This window comes from Vipera ursinii (genome assembly GCF_947247035.1).
Source record: "Vipera ursinii genome assembly, chromosome: 5".
NCBI classification, from domain to species: domain Eukaryota; kingdom Metazoa; phylum Chordata; class Lepidosauria; order Squamata; family Viperidae; genus Vipera; species Vipera ursinii.
Window position 1 is genome coordinate 8395135 of NC_139518.1, and position 21875 is coordinate 8417009.

Consider the following 21875-nt stretch of genomic DNA (forward strand, 5'->3'; position numbering starts at 1 on the left):
GGACCATTTACTGAAAGAAGAGAGGAGAGAAAGAAAAGATTTCAAATAGTGAACACAATGAACTGAAGGCCACCAAAGATGATTAGGGGACTGGAGGCCAAAACATATGAAGAAGAGTTGCAGGAACTGGGTCTGTCTGGATCTCATAGTGGAAAGAAGGACTAGTGGTCCTTTTTTTTTCAATACAGGTAGTCCTCGACTTACAGCATTTCCTTTAGTGACCGTTTGAAGTTACAACAGCACTGGAAAAAGTGACTTCTGACCATTGTTCACACTTAGGACTATTGGCGTGGTCACACCTGGTCAAACTTCAGATGCTTGGCAATTGGTTCATCTTTATGACGGTTTCAGTGTCCTGAGTTCATGGGATCATCTTTTGTGCAAAGCCAATGGGGAAGCCAGATTCACTTAACAGCCGCGTTACTATCTTAAGCAAGAAAAGTTGTAAAATGGGCCAAACTCACGTCACAAGCATTTCACTTAGCAACATACATTTTGGGCTCAACTGTGGTCATACGTTGAGGACTATCTGTGCTTTAGGGGCTGCCACAAAGAAGAAATGGGTCCCACCTATTCTCCAAAGCAGCAGAAGGCAAGACAAGAAAGAGGCAACGGATGGAAACTAATCAAGAAGAGGAGCAACCCAGAACTAACGAGCAATTTTCTGACAGTTAGAACAATTTATCAATCAAATGGCTTGCCTTCAGAAGTTGTGGATATTCTATCACTGAAGGTTTTCAAGAAGAAATTGGACCGTCATTTGTCTGAATTGGGATAGCAGGGGTGTCAAACTCAATTTCATTGAGGGCCGCATCAGCATTGCGGTTACCCTCAGGGGGGCGGGTGGGTGTGGCCAAGGTGGGCGTGGCCTACTGGGTGGGCGTGGTTAGAGTGCGTATGGCCTAGTGCAGGGGTCGGCAACCTGAAAAAGGAAAAGAGCCACTGGGAACCGGTTCCATCACACATAAAAAAAAGTGGGAGCCGCGTGCATGCATCCATGCACGCGCATGTGCAAAAAATGTTTTGCGCATGCGCAAAATGTTTTTTCTTGCGCATGCGTGGACGCACGCGGTTGCCATTTTTTTATGTGTGATGGAACCGGTTACCGGTTGCGCGACGGCGACGGCCCGTCTGCAAAGCTGCCGCTTTCGGCAGCCTGCAAACGTGCCGCGGCAGCTTTCTCAAAGAGCGGCACCGCTGCCCGTTCGTGCGGAGGTGCGCACGCACCTCTCCAAACGGGCGGTGCCACTGTCAATTTGGAGAGGTGTGCGCGCACCACTGCCCGTTCGAAGAGGTGCGCGCGTACCGGGCGGCTGGGAGCTGCAGGAGACGGCTCAAAGAGCCGCATGCGGCTCCGGAGCCGCGGGTTGCCGACCCGTGGACTAGTGGGTGGGCATGGCCAGCTCTACATTGTTCGCATCAAGGGTGCCTATGGGGGCCTGGGCAGGATTGGGACAGATCTGAGGGTCTCTGGGCCAGGGCCAAGGCAGTGGGGACTGTTCCCTCATTGTTTCCAGGTTGGCTTTCCGGGCTGCATGAAACCACTTCACGGGCCGGATCTGGCCCCCGGGCCTTGTGTTCGACATGTCTGTGGTATAGGGTCTCCTGCTTGAACAGGGGATTGGAGGAGAAAACCTGCAAAGTCCCTTCCAACTTTGTTATTCTGTATTCTGTTATTTAAAAATATCCCCGTGGCTGTTCCTCGGGGCTCTCCACTCTATCTTCAGAAAGAAATAAAATATGAAAAAAAGGCTTCATGGATTATTTGTATGCTTGCGTACACTTGATGATTGTTTAACATTTATGGAACACAAGTGATCTGTTAGTTGCCATATAACAACGCTTCCCAAATCTTGTTCTGAGAAATGCCAAAGGCTCCCTAAGGAAGACTGTACAACATTCCTGAATAAGAAGATCCGTACCGAAAGGCAGATGTCTCTGCGAAAAATACCAAGCATCACTCACAGCATTCCTTGCAATTCCAAGTTGGAGATGGAGACAAGGTCTGGGTAGCATATTTAATCCATGCACAGCTGTGCCCTGATGACAGAGAGAATAATAGATTCATAGCAATAGCACTTAGATTTATATACCACTTTGCAGTGGTTTACAGCCCTCTCTAAGCGGTTTACAGAGGTAATATATTGCCCCCCCCCCCAACAATCTGGCTCCTCATTTTACCAACCTCACAAGGATGGAAAGCCGAGTCAACCTTGAGCTGGTGAGAATCAAACTGCTGGCAGTCGGCAGAATTAGCCTGCAACACTTCATTCTACCCACTGCACCACCACAGCTCCATCACAACTCACAGAGTTGGAGGAGACCCCTGACGCCATCAAGACCGTTCCCTGATCCCTTGATGACTGATTATTATGTGCCATCAAATCAGCATTCAGTCTTAGTGAACACGTAAATTTCCTCCTTGATCAATGTCGAAATCTAAAACATCTCAGAAAGACAGCTGTCCGGCCTACTTGAACTCATCAAACATTGGGAGCTACACGTCTCTGGGTACAGGTTGTTCTCGACTTATAACTGTAACCGGGCCCAGAATTATGGTGGTAACACATAATTAAGTGGGTCATCACATGAACATGCTTGATTTTATGACCATTTTTGCAGGGGACTTTAAGGAAGTGCGGCATTCCTAAAGTGGAGGTGATGGTTGTAAAGCAAGCACGGTGGTCTGTAAGGGAATGCTGCAGTCATTAAGTGAACCCATTGTTTGCAATGGGTATTTTTTTTTGTCAGAAACCAAAAGTAAAGCTTCTAGCAAAAATAAATAAATAAATAAATCATGATCACAGGACTGCAGGATGCTGCCAATGGCCATAAATGCAGGCCAGTTGCCAAGCGCCCCAAATTCAAACATATGACCATCGGAACTTCAAATCTGGGTTGTAGTGTACCTTTTTTGGGATCCCTCGTAACTTCAAAAGGTCGCTAAGCAACTGGTTGTAAGTTGAGGACTACCTGCTCATTCATTCCACTGTCAAACTACTCTTATTCTTTAGAAGTTTAGAATCCATTTTCATTTTTGTCAATGGAAATAAAGCCAAAGAAACAGTGGCAAATAACAGAAAGAGCACAGGGAAGAGCAACAAAGATGATCAGGGGACTGGAGGCTTGGTGGAGCAGTGGGCTGATGCCTCCTTAAGTAACACCAGCTGCCTGCAATTAGTGCAGGTTCGCATCCCACCAGGCTCAAGGTTGACTCAGCCTTCCATCCTTCCGAGGTAGGTAAAATGAGGACCCAGATTGTTGGGGGCAATTAAGCTGACTTTGTAATAATGCCGCTTGGGGAGTGTATGAAAGCCCTAATAAGCAGGCATATACATAGAATGAAGGCTACTGCTAAGCTTGTAAGCCGTCCTGAGTCTTCGGAGAAGGGTGGGATATAAATGGAATTAAAATAAAAAATAAAAATAAAAAATAATACATATAAGGAATGGTTGCTGGAATCGGCTATGTCTAATTTAATGAAGAGAAAGACGAGGGAGGACATAATAACAGTCTTCCAATATCTCAGGGGCTGCCCCAAAGAAGAGGGAGTGAAGCTATTCTCCAAAGTGCCCAAAGGCAGGACAAGAAGCAATGGATGGAAATTAATCAAGGAGAGAAGCAACTAGAACTAAGGAGAAATTTCCTGACTGTTAGGACAATTAACCAGTGGAACAACCTGCCTCTAGAAGCTGTGAATGCTCCAACACTGGAAGTTTCTAAGAAGAAACTGGACAACCATTTGTCTGAAATGGCATAGGGTTTCCTGCCTGAACAGGGAGTTGGACTAGAAGAAAGTGCCTTCCAACTCTGTTATTTTATTTTTATTTCTGTTTCAAGTGTTGAGTTATCCCGTGTGCAATTTTCCATGGCAAGTGGTCCCACAGCAACATGGCTGCAGTGAGATGGCCACAATGAGTTGTCCCATTCCACCTTGACCAACGCCTGCAGTTTTCTCAGTAATATTTCAAAAGTGGTTTTCCATTGCCCTCTTCCAAGGGCCAAGATAGAGGGACTGGCCCAAAGTCATCCAGTTGGCTTCATGCCCAATGTGGACCTAAAACGTGTAGAGTCTCTAACCTGATGCCTTTGACCACTATAACAAACTGCTACGAACCTTGGGAAAGGATTGACCCGACAACCAGGTTAGGTATATTGCACAAACATAGTCACTAAATAACAATAAAATAATACACATTAATTAAACTATTTCTTCCAATTATATTCAACATTACCATTTTGGTGGTGCGTTTTGAGGCGCTTTGGGGAAACCCTGGGCCATTGTGGGTCTTAACACTCCTGCCCTGGAGGGATAACTTTACAAGGCATAATTTTACAGTGGAAGACCTGCAAAACCCACCTTGGTATTTATCTTAATTACATGCCTTTAATAGCATTTCCTATTTAATTGCTCCCATTCAATCTCTGATGTGGCACCTCAAATAATTGGTCCTTGGTGTTTGGGCTGCTCATCTGTTTAGTGGTTGTTTGTCATCCTTTTGCTAAAGCACATGTATCCTGCTTGCTAAATCTTTCCTTGTAAATCTCTCCCGTCTGACGCTTAATTATTCCTGCTTGCTCTTCCCCATAACTCTCACAGATTTGTTTTATGGCTCTCTGGCACATGGAAATGGATATGATAGAGCAGAGGGCCTAGGATTCTCTCCATTTGGCGAATGCCTGCTGCTCCTACAGATGTACCAGTGCCGTACCACATCATAAAATCGTATTTAATTTTCCTTCCGCCATAGAGGGATAAAAAAAAATAATAAAAATCGATCGGTGTTCTTAGGCAGACAGTGTGACCGTTTGTATCCCGCTCAACAACTCACAAGCAATAGCAAAGCTAAAGGGATGTTCCGGTGGTTAAGCTTACATTATGATTACGATTATTATAATCATTATCATTAACTCGATTATTTTTACGGCTTAGGATTGTTATTGCTGTACTTTGGGAAGAATGAGGAATGCCTGTAGATGGCATTTGACAGAATAACAGAATAATGAGTTAGAAGGGACCTTGGAGGTCTTCTAGACCAACTGACTGCTCAAGCAAGAAACCTTATAGAATTTCAGACAAATGTTGACCAATCTCTTCTTAAATATCTCCAGTACTGGAACACCCACAAATTCTGGAGCGAAGTCATTCCACTGATTAATTCTATCAGAAAGTTCTCCTTATTTCTGAGTTGCTTCTCTCCTTGATTAGTTTCCATCCATTGTTTCTTGTCTTGCCTTTGGGTATTTTGGAGAATAGCTTGATCCCTCTTCTCTGTGGCAGGCCCCTCAAATACTGGAAGACTGCTATAATGTCACCCCTAGTCCTTCTCTACATTAAACTAGATACACCCAATTCCAGCAACCGTTCTTCAAATGTTTTAACCTCCAGTCCCTTAATCATCTTTGTTGCTCTTCTCTACACTCTTTGTGGAGTCTACTGTATTTAAGCCATTCAGAGATTGAAGAATTAGTGAGAATGCATCTACTCAGAAAAATGGTCTGTTTGTTTTGAATGTGGGGTTTTCAGTATGAATCTATTTGTACATTCACAAGGGAAGGGAGTGAATATAAATCTAAAAGCACAATTGATTTTTTTTAGGATGATGCTGAAAGATTAAAATAATTAATGAAGGATTCAAGGGTGATGAGAGGTTTTGAATGCAGTAGCGACTTTTTTTGGTAATGTCAAGAGTGGATCTTGCGGGGGAAAATAGACGTGGAAGAAAATGAAATCAGTTAAAGAAATACGAATAAAAGAATAACTGCAGAAAGAGAAAATGTGATTCCTATTTGGGAAGAAATATTAGAAGATAAATTAATCTCCCAGCAAAATGAATGGAAAAGAAAACTAAGAAAAGGGATGTGGAAGCTGTTATATACTGGGTTCTTTGCTTGATTGATGAGACGACTCGAGTGAGTTCAGCAAGAATCATTATTTATTTGCTAATAGGAACTGAACTGAGAAACAGGGCTGAGAATGCAGCTATTTATACCCTGGCCTCTAGGTGGCGGCCAATAGGTTTAAAGCAACCTATTGCCACCCTAGAAGCAGCCAATGGCGGCACTGAAGACGAGTTGTCTGAGGAGCTGGGAGCCGTTAGCCAGCTTCCCTGCTTAAACAACCTTCCAGCAGTTAACACCATGTGATACTCTTTAGTAAGACAAAAACCAATACATTACACCCCTCCCCCCTAGAATGTACAGACATTATAATAACAAAAGGAATGATTACAGCAATTACAAGTTTACAGAAATACAAAAAAGAAGTATGCAAAAGTACACCTTTTTCTATTTTTGCTAATACAGAGGCTCTCCTGGCTAGCAGCAATTCAATGACACATACAACATTATAGTTCAGTTATTTTGGAGCAAAATCTTCTAAATATTCAGGAGGCTTGTGAACCCTTGTGGAATGCCTGGGAGAGCCGGGAACTCCCCAGTCTACCAGCTTGCCCACCGGGCTGGGTAGACCAGGGTCCATAAGTTGAAGCAAGTCTGGCTGACTTGGAATTCTCTGGCTGGCTATTCCAGGTCAGCCCACCCCAGAATCTAATTCTTCCACAGAGTTAGCACAGTGGTTGTAGTGTTCTGGTTGACTTTCTCTGTCAGGGGCCCCATGTTGCACTCCCAGGCTTTGCGCCTTTACGACCACCTCCCTGTTGCTCTAACTGCTTGGGAACTCAGAGCATATGATCGGCCTGTCTGCCGGTTTGAGGTCCGTGGATGGGACCTGGGACGAAGTCCTCGCTTTGTGGCCATTCTGGAAAACACTTCTTAAGCTGATCGATATGGCAATGGACAACTTGCCCACCCTCTAGGCCCACTTCATATGAGAGAGGGCCTGACGTTTTGGTGAAGTTCCCATGCCCATAGTTCTGGGCCCACACCCTGTCACCCACTTGCAACCCCCTCGGGGGTCTTGGGCGAGAGGCCTCTGCTGCCACCCGGTCTGGGTGCAACCTGTCCAGTTTCATGATTAGTCGCCTCTCCCAGAGCAGCTCTGCTGGGCTTTTGCCCATTGCCATGCATGGTGTGGAATGTTGGCAGAGCAAAAAGTCGGCCAGTCTGTGGTGCCAGTCCCCAGTCACTATGCGCTTCAGTTATTCTTTCATGGTGCGCACCATTCGTTCAGCTTGCCCATTACTAGATGGATGAAATGGAACCGATGCCGCATGCCTAATGAGGTTTGCCCTCAGGAAAGCCTGAAATTTTGCCACAGTAAATTGGGCCCCATTATCGGACACTATGATGTCCGGTCACCCGTGCGTTGCAAAGAGTTTCCTAAGCACCTGGATGATCCTAGCAGTAGTCATATTTGCCATTGGTATAACTTCCAGCCATTTAGAGTGGCTGTTGACCACTATAAGAAATAACTGTCCCTGAAAGGGCCCAGCAAAGTCTATATGAATCCTCGACCGGGGGGGGGTGTCTACTCCCATCTATGGGCAGGAGCATGCAGTATTTCAGGCCTAGACTGCTGACACATGTAACACCCATATACTTGAGCTTCAATGGCTTTATCTAATCCTGGCCACCATAAATAACTTCATGCCAAAGCTGTCATGTGAACAATACCCGGATGACCTTCTTGAAGCGATTGCAATATCCTCTCCCTTAATGAGGTGGGAACAACGACCCTGTTCCCCCATAAAATACAACCCTTATGAGCTGAGAACTCATGTCTCCTTGTGAAGTAGCTCTGGAACTCAGGTCCAGGGCTTTTTTCTAGCCACCCCATGTGGACCCAAGACAGTGCTCTGCTTAAAGTCTTGTCTGCTGCTGTTTCTGCGGCTATGTCTCCCGCGTGGAGGGGAAACTCCAGCAAGTCCTGAATGGACAAAACGTGGGCCGCTGGGGCTGGATCTGGTTTGATATGCAGCAGTGGAAGCCTGCTCAGGCCATCTGCATGGTCCATATCCTTGCCGGGTTTGTGAATTAGCTTAAAGCTGTAAGTGGATAAAAAGATGGACCATCTTAACATTCTAGGGGATAAGATGTGGGGTGTCTGTCTGTCTGTCTGTAGTGAATAACCCCAATAGCGGTTTATGGTCTGTGAGGACCGTGAAGTCCCTGCCATACAAGTAGTCATGGATTATTTTTACTCCAGCTACTATGGCCAATGCCTCCTTATCAATTTGTGTGTAATTACGCTTTGCAGAGGACAGTGTCCTGGAATAAAAAGCAATCAAGATTTGAGTCCCATCACACTCCAAGTGACTTAGGACAGCCCCCAACCCTTATGGGGACATGTCACATGCAAGGCATACCAGCATCGATTCTTTAAAGTGAGTGATCGTGGAACTGACGGACAGAAGAGCCTTCAATTCTTGAAAGCTGCTTTTGTGAACACTAGTCCACTTCCATGCAGTATTTTTGTCCAACAGCTGGTGTAACAGCTCTGCCACTGCGGCCTTGTTAGGAAGGAACACATTGTAAAAATTTAGGAGGCCTAGGAATGCCTGAAGCTCTCCCTTCGTTTTGGGGCTGGGTGCCATCTGAATGGCTTTTGCTTTTGACTCAGCAGAGTGGATACCATCGGCATCAATATGGAAACCCAAGAACTCAGTTGAAGGGACTCCAATACTACACTTATTCTTCTTAAGCTTAAGGCCTGCTTTGTGCAGCCTTTGGAGGACAGCTCTAAGCCTCCTTGCCAGCACCTCAGTGGACTTACTGGCGATGAGCACGTCATCGAAATAGGGGCAAACCCCTGGAATGCCCTTGAGCATTCTCTCCATAATGCCTTGAAAAATGCCACGGGCTACGCTGACTCCAAATTGCAGGCCTTTTACTTCAAACGCCCCCCTGTGGGTTACAATTGTCTGTGCCATGGCTGTGGCCTTGTCTATAGGAAGCTGTTGGTAGGCCTGAGCCAAATGTAATTTTGCAAAAATTGTACCACCTTGCAAGGACTCCAGGATGTGGCTTACTACTAGTACCGGGTACGGATGCTGTTTGAGTGCACGATTAATTGTGCATTTGTAATCAGCACAGATTCTGACCTCCCCGTTGGCTTTTAGTGGCGTGACAATTGGGGTCTCCCATTCACCTTCATCTACAGGCTGAAGTATTCCCTGTTCTACGAGTTTATCTAACTCAGCATCTATCTTGTGTTTAAGAGCAAATGGCACTCTACGAGGTTTAATCCTGACTGGCACTACAGTAGGATCTAGTTTAAATTTTATTGGTGGGCCCGTGTATGTCCCCAGACCTGAGTCAAACACATCTGCGAATTCCTCGCATACTGTCGCTAGACTTGCGACTTGCGTCCGGTTGATTCCAGTTACTTGGATGCCTAGTGCATCAAACCAATCGAGCCCGATCAGGCTCGTTCACTGACCCCCTACTACAACAACATCCAGGTGCCCAGAAAACCCCTTAAATTTGATGGCCAGCGTGGCCTCACCCTTGACTGCGACTCTGGCATTCTTGAAGTCATTCAGTATAATGTCAGATGGCCTCAGCTTGGCCCATCTCTTGTTGCAATTGCAGATGAAATTAAATGTCTCAAGTGATATAATGGATATGGCTGAGCCCGTGTCCAGCTCCATCTTGCAAGGGACCCCTTGCAGTTCTACCTGAAGTCTAAACTTCGGCTTAATAGGGCGGTAAGCTCCCATGTGGCAAATGCTTCTGTGGCTGTAGGAAAACCCTACGCTATACTGCCCCGGGGCCCCGGTACCTCTCCTAATCGGAATGTCTGACTGGCAATTCGATTGCCAGTCTCTCTGGCAAACTTTGCAGATGGACGCGATGTGGCTGGTCTTCCCACAGGCCCAGCACATGGCTGTCCAGAACCTACAGTCCATGTGTTGGTGACAGCCACCACACCCTGGGCACCTAAGGAAGGGATCTGCCTTGTAAGTTGCCCCTTGTTGCTTGTTGCTGTGACGTTGTGCCTTTGTAACTTGTCAATTTCTGTGTTGTCTTCAGGGTCTTCCACATGTTCGGCATCCTCATGGTGGACAGCTTCCTCATGCTGTGCTCTTTTGGCAGGCTGCATGGCTCGTACGGCCCCGCCAGTGGCTTTGTCCGCCATGATCTCTTTCAGCGCATCTGGGAATGACAGGGACTCTTTGGCTAAGAGTTTTTGCTGTAACTCTCGATTCTGGAGGGCGCAGACAAGCCGGTCCCGGAGCCTCTCCTCTACATCGGAGAACTGGCACAGGCGTGCGGCCTGTCTCAACACTGCAATGAATTCAGATGCTGTTTCGCCTTGCTGCTGAACCCTCTGTTCAAACGTGTGGCACCAAGTGATTACCAACAGCTTAGGCTGGAAATGGTCACCGAGCCATTTCTTCAAGTCCACAAACATTAAGCACTCCAATGGCGTTGGTACGAACAAGTTCTCCACAATGTTGAACATGCCTGGGCTGCAAACACACAGGAGCGTAGCGGTCTTCAGGCTGACCTCGGTGACTTGATTCACGCGGAGATAGTTCTCGACCCTGGATAGATATGAAGACCATCTCTCCGGGTGAGCTATATCAAATTCTTCCAGCTTTCTGACCTTTCCCATTTGTGCTGGTCTTTGCGGCTGGGGCTCATTGTCTTCTTATCCTGCTCCTCCGTATGCCCAGGGACTGCTCCTCTGGGCGTGTGTTCACTAGCGTGGCTGTGCTAGGCCGACCGGGGGGGGGGGAATTGCTTTTCCCACCAGGCACATTCCGGCCTCTCCCCTAGTAACTCTCAAGTGTCTTGGAGAAGCAGGATCCCACCTTCGTCACCATTGGGTTCTTTGCTTGATTGACGAGACGACATGAGTAAGTTCAGCAAGAATCATTCTTTATTTTCTGAACTGAACTGAACTGAGAAACAGGGCTATGAATGCAGATATTTATACCCTGGCCTCTGGGTGGCGGCCAATAGGTTTGAAGCAACCCATTGCTGCTCTAGAAGCAGCCAATGGCGGCACTGGAGACAGGTTGTCTGAGGAGCTGGGAGCCCTTAGCCAGCTTCCCTGCTTAAACAACCTTCCAGCAGTTAACCCCACATGATACTCTTTAGTAAGACAAAACCCAATACATTACAGAAGCTACTTGGAAAAGAGTGAAAATAATTATCTACAGAAGTGTGCAAAAATACATTAATGGGATGTATGGGGGGGAAAAGTCCACCCGTCTTAAAATTGCCACAGTTAAGAAACACTGCCCTACACCATTTCAGACAAATGGTTGTCCAGTCTCTTCTTAAAAACTTCCAGTGTTGGAGCATTCACAGCTTCTGGAGATGGTTCTCTGATCCTGGTCCCTTTATGATGGAGGTGATGTTTGTCCCACCAACGGTCATCTTCCAGAAGCAGGTGAGGATGCAGTTTTTTGTTTCACCCATTGAATTATTTCCTTAAAATAGCACTTCCAATGTAGTTTCAGTTACAATAAGTACTGAGAATAATAAACTAAAATTACTGAATGTGTGGCACGGCTGGTTACATTTTACCTCAAAATGGCTTCCCAAAAGAGGGCCAATTTTCCCCTGTTCCTGGATGGCTATTGAGGAGAGGGGGGCATTGTGTTTCCCCAAGCAAGCTATTCCAGTGGAAGGGGGCTATTACAGGGAGTCCTTGACTTACGACCACAGTTGAACCCAAAATTTCCGTTGCTAAGCAAGATAGTTGTTAAATGAGCTCTGCCCCATTTTATGACCTTTCTTGCCACAGTTGTTAAGTGAATCCCTGCAGTTGTTAAGTTAGTAATATGGTTGTTAAGGGAATCTGGCTTCCTTATTGACTTTGCTTGTGAGAAGGTCATAAAAAGGGGATCACGTGAACCCAGAAATCAGTAACTGTCATAAATATGAGTTAGTAGCCAAGAGTCTGAATTTTGATCACATGAGCATGGGGATGCTGCCATAGTCATAAGTGTGAAAAACAGTCACAAGTCACTTTTTTTCAGTGCCATTGTAACTTCGAACAGTCACTAAACAAACTGTTGTAAATCAAGGAATACATGCAGAATTCACAGAAAGAATTCAGAGGAGCCTAAATTTTTCGTTGCTAAGTGACACAATTGTTAAGTGAGTTTTACCCCATTTTATGACCTTTTGTGCCACAGTTGTTAAGTGAATCACTGTAGTAACACAGTTGTAAAGTGAATCTGGCTTCCCCATTGACTTTCCTTGTTGGAAGGTCCCAAAAGGAAATCACGTGACCTCAGAAAACAGTAACCGTCATAAATACGAGCCAGTTGCCAAGCATCTGAATTTTGATCACGTGACCATGGGGGATGCTGCGAAGTTGATAAGCTTGAAAAATGGTCACAAGCCACATTTTTCAGTGCCGTTGTAACTTTGAATGGTCACTAAGCAATATGTTGTAAGTGGAGGACTACCTGCAATGGCATGCAGAATTCACGGAAAGATTTCAAAGGAGAAAAACAGAATGCCAGAATGTCCAAATCATTGGACAATTTGGCAGGAAAAGGCTAGCTGGATGACAGCAGGTGGAACCAGAATGCACCCTAAAGCAGATCCTGAGGGAAGAATTTACCTCAGTTTGTGGCTGAGAGGATGTCAAAACAGTTAAGCATATTTTTTGCAATTCTGCACATTTTATAGGGATCTACCTAATAAAACCATTAGCAATATGTCCCAGACTGCCCAGTAAATTCCTCTAAACCTTTTTTTATAGTCTGCTACCTATAAAATGGTCAGAGGGATGGCCCAGCAAAAGAAAACAAAGGGACGTCAGCGAAACTGGTAACCTATCTCTCTATTTCCAGTTGTGGAACGTATTCTTTTATTGCTTTCGTGTCACCATCTGCTTTGCTGCAGAGTGCGATTTTGCTAGACTAGTGTTTTTCAGGCTTGGCAACTTTAAGATGTGTGGACTTCAATTCATGCTGGCTGGGAGATTCCGGGAACTGAAGTCCACATAGAGTATATTAACATTGCCAAGTTTGAAAGAAAAAAAAACTTGTCTAGATGTTTTAGTATGCTGGTTTAAGTTGCTGATCTATAGCAATAAAAGTAAAGGTTTCCAGTTGTGGCCAACTTTAGGGAGTGGTGCTCATTTCCGTGTCAATGCTGCTAACATCGAATGTTATTGCTTGACAAGAGATAAAGAGGTAGCTGCCTACTATAGAAGAATGGACTTTAAAAGTTTCGAACCTGGCAGAAATGGCAAAAATCTCAGCATATTTGAAAGATTATTCGCAACAAAGATATATTTTGGAATGGAGAAGATGGATTGATTATATCCAGAAAAAATATGGGACTAAAAAGTTTCGTTTAGCATTTGAATAAGTATTAGATTTATAAGATTTGTTATTATTTAGTTATTTTTAAGGAGAGTTAAAGTGCGATAGGACTTAAAGTGTTATTATAGCTAGTTAGCATATTATAGTTTAAGATTGTTAGGGTTAATACCCTGTATTTGCTCTGGGAAGTCGGGGGGGGAGGGAGAGGGAGGGATGGGTTTTTATGTTTAAAATGTATTTGTAAAACTCTTTAATAAAAAAGAGATGAAGAAGTAGCCATTTCATATGTTAAACTTGTGTATTGCTTTAAGAGATTGGATTAAGATTGGGAGGGGGGAAGAGGAGGATTGTTCCTCAAGGCCATCTGAAATTAAAGAAGATAAGAGCTTGGCGGGTTTTTTAATGGAAGGGAAACTGATTCTTTAAATTAATTGGAGAATATGTTTAATGACAAAATTACAAAGGTGGAGAATTGTGTTTTAATATATTGTACAAGGTGGCGGAGATTTCAGATTCCAGCTTCCTTTGAGCAAACATTTGCCGGTGTATTAGGCTAATAAAGGACTTTTAAGGTAAACAATGCCTCAGAGTCACTTGAAAAGCCCATATGTGGGAAACTTGACACTCCGTTTCTTAGCCAAGAGAGCCAGCATTGTCCAAGGATTTTTCCGTGGATTCTTCTGGCATGGCTATATGCCAAAGTGCATGGAGTACTGTTACCTTCCCACTGAAGTGGTACCTATTCATCTACTTGCATTTGCATGCTTTCGAACTGCTAGGTGGGCAGGAGCTGGAGCAAGTGAATGGAGCTGACTCCATCACATCCCACTTGGGTCTTGAACCCAGGCTATCAGCTTTCCACTATGTCTTTGCGCCGCACAATTGTGCAATAACCACAAAGAATTCAACACAAGGCTGTCAAGAGGAAGACTGCAGCATGCAAGGAAAAATATAGCCACAATGTGGTCAAGAATTTCCACCAAGGGGGCTCCCTGGCTGCCTTCAGACAACACATTACAGAACTTACAACAGTTCACTTAGTGACTATTCAAAGATATGTCACTGAAAAAAGGTGACTTACGACCGTTTTTCACACTTGCAACCATCACAGCCTCTCCATGGTCGCATGATCAAAATTTAGATGCTTGGCAATTGACTCATATTTATGACAGTTGCAGTGTAATGTGATCACCATTCACGACCTTTTGACAAATCAAAATCAGTGGGGAAACCAGTTTCATTTATTTTATTTATTTATTATTATTATATTTTTATACCGCCCTTCCCCCGAAGGACTCAGGGCAGTGTACAGGGCAATAAATATAAAAAACAGAATATAAAAGTTAAAATACAATTAAATATAATGCCCAAATTTAAAATTTAAAACAATAATTAAGAACATGTTTAAAACCCCTGCCCTAACCCATCAGACCAGGTCAGATTGCTCAAATAAATACGTTTTTAGATCGCGCCGGAAGGAGCGAAGGTCGGGGGCCATCCGGAGCTCAACCGGTAAGCGGTTCCACAGGTCTGGCGCGCCCACAGAGAACGCCCTCCCCCTGGGGGCCACCAATCGGCATTCTTTGATCGGAGGCACCCTGAAGAGGCCCTCTCTGTGGGAGCGCACTGGACAGAGGGAAGTTGACGCCGGCCGCAGGTGTTGCCGTAGGTAATCTGGACCCATGCCATGTAGGGCTTTGTAAGTCATTACCAACACCTTAACAATCGGGTTACTAACTTATCAACTGTAGTGATTCACTTAACAACTGAGGCAAGAAAAGTCATAAAATGGGGCAAAACCCACTTAACATATGTTTCATTTAGCAACAGAAATTCTGGGATCAGTTATGGTCATAAGTTGACCACAACATATCCTGCTTACTGTATATCCTGTTTACTGGATTAGCACCTTTGCTGGATTGGCCCAATGACTTGAATTATAACCCAGCCCAACAAGTTAGATTTGCACGACTGGCTTAGCCACAAAATACATTAACAAAGCTTATTATTTGCACAGCCTAAGTTTTGTCTGTTGGGCAAATGCAGCTGCTACATATTTATTTACTAGGTAAAGGTAAAGGTTCCCCCGCACATGCGTGCTAGTCATTTCCGACTCTAGGGGTCAGTGCTCATCTCCGTTTCAAAGCCGAAGAGCCAGCGCTTGTCCGAGGACGTCTCCGTGGTCATTTGGCCGGCATGACTAGACGCCAAAGGCACACAGAACACTGTTACCTTCCCACCGGAGTGGTCCCTATTTTTCTACTTGCATTTTTACGTGCTTTTGAACTGCTAGGTTGGCAGAAGCTGGGACGAGTAACAGGTGCTCACTCTGTTACGCGGCACTCGGGATTCGACCCGCCAAACTGCCAACCTTCTGATCGACAAGCTCAGCGTCCTAACCCACTGAGCCACCGCGTCCCTTCCCCCACGGCGTCATTAAACATCTTGTGAGACTACAGGACACTGCATGAGTCATTTTGCACAAACAAACACTTTGTTTAAGGCATTGCTTTTCAACCTTGGCAACTTTTAAGATGTGTGGACTTTAACTCCCAGAGCCCTCAGCCAAAAAGGAAAATTTTGAGACTTAAACTCCATTTATCTTTATGTTGCCAAGGTTGAAAAATAATGCTTTGAAGCACGGTGATGCTTTATCAATGCTTCATGATATCTGAAGCTGTGCATTGCTGTAAGTAGCAAGTGTGCAGTGAAATAACATTGGGACACATTTGAAGTGCCAAGTCATAAGAGGACTGGACACTTAAGAAATAACAGATTCAACAAAATATGGCGGGTTTTTTAAAAGGATGCTTAAAGGCTGCAGAATTTGTGCTGAATTTGAACCTCTAAGCACCACACCAGTCTCCTGCAGCCAGAAGGGCCCCAAAGTCAGTGACAGGAATAGGTGAATCTGTCCAGTACCGTTTCTTTCCTCTTTCAGGTTTGCAAATATATCCAGTTCACTTGTTTCTCGGTTTCTCATGCTTCAGAATATATTAAGTTCAGATGGATGGAGGGGAGAACCACAGAGCAGGCATGGAGTCTCTCAGCACCTTTCACTTCTCAGGAACCTCTAACAAAACTTCCACTCACGAAAACTTAAGTCCTAATTAAGTCGATTGGTCTTCAAGATGCAAACAAACTCCAAATCTCTCTCTCTCTCTCTCTCTCTCTCTCTCTCTCTCTCTCTCTCTCTCTCTGTTAAGTAGGGTTCGCGGATCGATGAGACGCAGGCGTTGGTGTGTGTATAATCTTTTATTGGAGGTAGCGTGGTCTGAACTGCCAGACAACGGTTACCTGGGCATGCTTTACACCTGCCCAGGTGAATGCCTGACCAATAGGTTTGAACCTTGGTTTCCCACCGGCCAGGCGGCCAATCCCTTTAAATCTGGCTTTCCCGCCGAACGTAGTTCCTGCACAGAGCTGTCCAGCTCTTCGCTTCCTGATGCGGCTGCTACACGTGTATGTCAGCCCAGCATACACTACTCTCTCTCTCTCTCTCTCTCTCTCTCTCTCTCTCTCTCTCTCTCTGTGTGTGTGTGTGTGTGTGTGTGTGTGTGAGAGAGAGAGAGAGAGAGAAAGAGAGAGAGAGAGAGAGAGTGAGTGAGTGAGTGTGTGTGTGTGTGCGTGTATCTGTCTGGCTCTCTGTCTGTCTCAGTGTCTGTGTGTCCGTGCATATGTGTGAAGAACTGAACTGCAAAGGCAAGCACTGGGAAAGACTGAACCCCAGTTAGATTTTCTTTCTTATTATTTCCACGTTTAGAATATGTTTTTCTAACATCCAATTAAATCCTTTATTCTGTCTCCTGCATTTTGTTCTGGACAAAGCCTTCCTTGGCGGTGATGTCTCCTCAAGTATTTGAAGAGTGTTATTCACAGTTGTTTTCTTCTCAAGGCTAAACCTGCCCATTTCCTTCATTTACGAGTCACGGCCATTCTCACTGTGGGACCACTTGAAGTACTTGGGGGGGGGGAAATGCCATCCTTCCTCAAGAACAGTTAAATCAAAATAACAGGTAATTGAAGCCCCTACCTATTCTTTTTTATATATAAACATTTTATTAATTTTCTAATTTTACAATCATAAGTACTTAATAAGCAACATGTTGTCTGCGTCCATTAGTAATTCAGTGGTACATATTAAATTTCTCAATCTAGTCCAATACTACACGTTCCAGTGCTTCCTTGTTTCTCTCTTCTTCCAGTAGTATGCATTTTTAGATAGATAGATAGATAGATAGATAGATAGATAGATAGATAGATAGATAGATAGATAGACAGACAGACAGACAGACAGACAGACAGACAGACAGACGGGTGGGTGGGTGGGTAGGTCGGTAGATAGATAGATAGATAGATAGATAGATAGATAGATAGATAGATAGATAGATAGATAGATAGATAGATAGATGATAGATAGATAGATAGATAGATAGATAGATAGATAGATAGATAGATAGATAGATGAATGATAGATAGATAGATAGATAGACAGACAGACAGACAGACAGACAGACAGACAGACAGACGGGTGGGTAGGTCGGTAGATAGATAGATAGATAGATAGATAGATAGATAGATAGATAGATAGATAGATAGATAGATAGATAGACAGACAGACAGACAGACAGACAGACAGACAGACAGACAGACAGACGGGTGGGTAGGTCGGTAGATAGATAGATAGATAGATAGATAGATAGATAGATAGATAGATAGATAGATAGATAGATAGATAGATAGATAGATAGACAGACAGACAGACAGACAGACAGACAGACAGACAGACAGACAGACAGACAGACATACAGACAGACAGACAGACAGGTGGGTGGGTAGGTCGGTAGATAGATAGATAGATAGATAGATAGATAGATAGATAGATAGATAGATAGATAGATAGATAGATAGATGAATGATAGATAGATAGATAGATAGATAGATAGATAGATAGATAGATAGATAGACAGACAGACAGACAGACAGACAGACAGACAGACAGACAGACGGGTGGGTAGGTCGGTAGATAGATAGATAGATAGATAGATAGATAGATAGATAGATAGATAGATAGATAGATAGATAGATAGACAGACAGACAGACAGACAGACAGACAGACAGACAGACAGACAGACAGACAGACGGGTGGGTAGGTCGGTAGATAGATAGATAGATAGATAGATAGATAGATAGATAGATAGATAGATAGATAGATAGATAGATAGATAGATAGATAGATAGACAGACAGACAGACAGACAGACAGACAGACAGACAGACAGACAGACAGACAGGTGGGTGGGTAGGTCGGTAGATAGATAGATAGATAGATAGATAGATAGATAGATAGATAGATAGATAGATAGATAGATAGATAGATAGATAGATAGATAGGTAGGTAGGTAGGTAGGTAGGTAGGTAGGTAGGTAGGTAGGTAGGTAGGTAGGTAGATAGATAGATAGATAGATAGATAGATAGATAGATAGATAGATAGATAGATAGATAGATAGATAGATAGATAGATAGATAGATAGATAGATAGATAGATGATAGGTAGGCAGGCAGGCAGGCAGGCAGACAGAGATAGATAGATAGATAGATAGATAGATAGATAGATAGATAGATAGATAGATAGATAGATAGATAGATAGATAGATAGATAGATAGATAGATAGAGCCACCAAGGAAGAGCCATGGTGATGCAGTGGTTAGAATGCAGCACTGCAGGCTGACTCTGCCCTCTGTCAGGAGTTCGATACTGATTATATCAGTCTTCTGTCTTTCTGAGTTGGTAAAATAAGGGCCCAGATTGTTGTGGCCGATATGCTGAACAGCACACACTAGAAGCCAAGATAGACTTCTATACATCTAAAATGAATAGCAATAGCACTTAGACTTATGTAGCGCTTTACGGTGCTTTGTAGCACTGTCTTAGCGGTTTACAGAGACGGTGCTGTAAAGCACTATGAAGCAGTATATAAGCCTAAGTGCCATTGCTATACATTTTACAAAGTCAGTCCTCTTTTGTCCTGTTTTTATTTCAGGTCAGGTCAGACACAACCTAGGCTCTCTTCCAAATCGCTTGGCCTGTCCTGGAACAGGATGGCAGTTCAAAATCAAATTCACTCTGCTGTGGAACTCTTTTTTAATCCTTATCTACAGGCACCCAGAATGCCGTAGTGGAGCTGAGCTGTGATCTCTGCAATGATGGCTGGACTGAAAAGTGGGCTATTGGCTGCCTATCTTGGCTTCTAGTGTGTGCTGTTCAGTTACTGGGAGACAGGGAGGCAGACAGAGCAGAATAAGATCAATGGTGCCTTTATTCTCAAGCCTGTTTAAGCCTAGTGTCAAAAGCCATGGCTGACAGCATCTGAAACTCCATTCTTCTTTTTTTGTTTTATTTGCTTTGGAGAGAGGGGGGAGGAGGGAGGTTAAAATGAGTTCTGCAAGATTTGCATCTGTGTGTATTTGGTGTAGGCTGTCAGAGTCATATCAAAGGTTAAAATTTCCATGGAAATAGCTCCTTTCTGCATTAATTTGATTTCCCAGAAATATATTTATTTTACAGGAGGAGAGTCAAGTTATTTTACACATCTAGGTGTGTTCACAGAGGGACAGAGTGCATACATAACCACTTACAAGCAGATGTTAGTTTGCAAAAAGCTCTCTATAGTCCTTATATATTTTTTTCCTGCTGCATTTTGGACCATTTTTCCCCCCTGAAGTATTAAGTAGAACTCTTTTCTGGTAAACAATAAAAACAGTATGAAGAAAGCAAGCCTTTGATTTTTGTTTTTTAGATATGTTGCTCAGTTGAGAGGGCTTTCTTCTCTGTTGTCTCAAACTCAGGAAGATAAAAAGAAAAAAAAATCACTGCTAGCCTGTAGATGTGTTCACAGAGTGTGGTTAAAAAATTCAAACTGTTGACCACCATGTGCATGTCCATATTTTATCTCCGTCAGATATGGGGACATTCAAGCTGACTCCCACTGTTACCAAGGTCTATCTAGTTTCTGTCTTGCTTTGAAGTCTTTCTGATCTGATCCTATCTGGAAATACGAATATCATGGAGACTAGACACATAGAATAAAGCGCTGTGGTTCAGGGGTTAAAGGTGATGAGCTTGTCAGCTGGAAAGCTGACAGTCGAGGTTCGAGCCCCGAGCGCTGTGCAACGGGTGAGTTCCCGTTTCTTGCCCCAGCTCCTGCCCGCCTAGCAGTTCAAAAGCATGCAAATGCAAGTAGATAAATAGGTACCACTTCAGTGGGAAGGCAATAGTGTACCATGCACCTTTGGCAAATGTTTCCAACCAATACGATCTTGAGGTTTGCTTTGCTAATTGGGCACACAATACTTGCTGATGTTGTTGATCCATCTTGTTTTAGGTCTCTTTCATGGATGCTTTTTATCAACTGTGATCCATTCTATAACTTACTTAGTTCTTCTGCCATCAGTTCTTCTTGCTATGTGACCAGCCCCATTTCCATTTCAATTCTTTTACTCTCTTGAAGGCATCATGTACTTTTGTTTGTGCTCTAGTCCATGTGCAGGAGATATATAAATCTCTCTCTCTCTCTCTCTCTCTCTCTCTCTCTCTCTCTCTCTCTCTCTCTCTCTCTCTCTCTCTCTCTCTCTCTCTCTCTCTCTTTCTCTGTGTGTGTGTGTGTGTGACTTGTGATGAACACATACATACACTATTAAATAAGTGACAATTTAAGAGAACAGCCCCCTTGCCCCCATGCACATCCTTCTCCTTTTCTCCCCATTTTTAAAATTGTAATTTATTACTGTTATTAGGACTATTTCTTGTTCATTAGCTTATTGCCTTCTTTGTAAGTTTGTAAGCTGCCCAGAGTCAGCTCAAAGTGGCAGACAAATCAAATCAAAATCAATCAATCAATGCTCTACTACAGACATGTCAAACACAAGGCCTGGGGGCCGGATCCGGCCCGCAAAGTGGTTTCATGCGGCCCGCAAAGCCATCCTGGGAACGGTGAGGGAACGGCCCCCACTGCCTTGGCCCTGGCCCAGAGACCCTCCTTCTGCCAGAGACCCCCAGATCTGTCCCACTCCTGCCCAGGCCCCCATAGGCACCCTTGATGCCAACGATGTAGAGCTGGCCATGCCCACCCAGTAGGCCATACGCACTCTAGCCATGCCCACCCAGTAGGCCACTCCCACCCTGGCCACACCCACCCGGCCCCCCGAGGGCAACCACAATGCTGATGTGGCCCTCAATGAAATTGAGTTTGACACCCCTGCTCTACTAAATAAAAGCCCTATACATACAACTGGCAGCATTTACACTCATGTTTGCATCCAACCATGGCCTAAATACATCCTCGGATATTGCTTTGTTCCCAGTCTAGATGTCAGGCAGACTTAAGAAGATCTTAAGATGTCAATGTCAAAGTAATATTTTTTTTCCTCTTATTCTGATATACTAAGACAGCTCAGGTTAGTGCAGGTTCGGGTCCCACCAGGCTCAAGGTTGACTCAGCCTTCCATCCTTCCGAGGTAGGTAAAATGAGGACCCAGATTGTTGGGGGCAATTAAGCTGACTTTGTAATAATGCCGCTTGGGGTGTGTGTGTGTGAAAGCCCTAATAAGCAGGCATATACATAGAATGAAGGCTACTGCTAAGCTTGTAAGCCGCCCTGAGTCTTCAGAGAAGGGCGG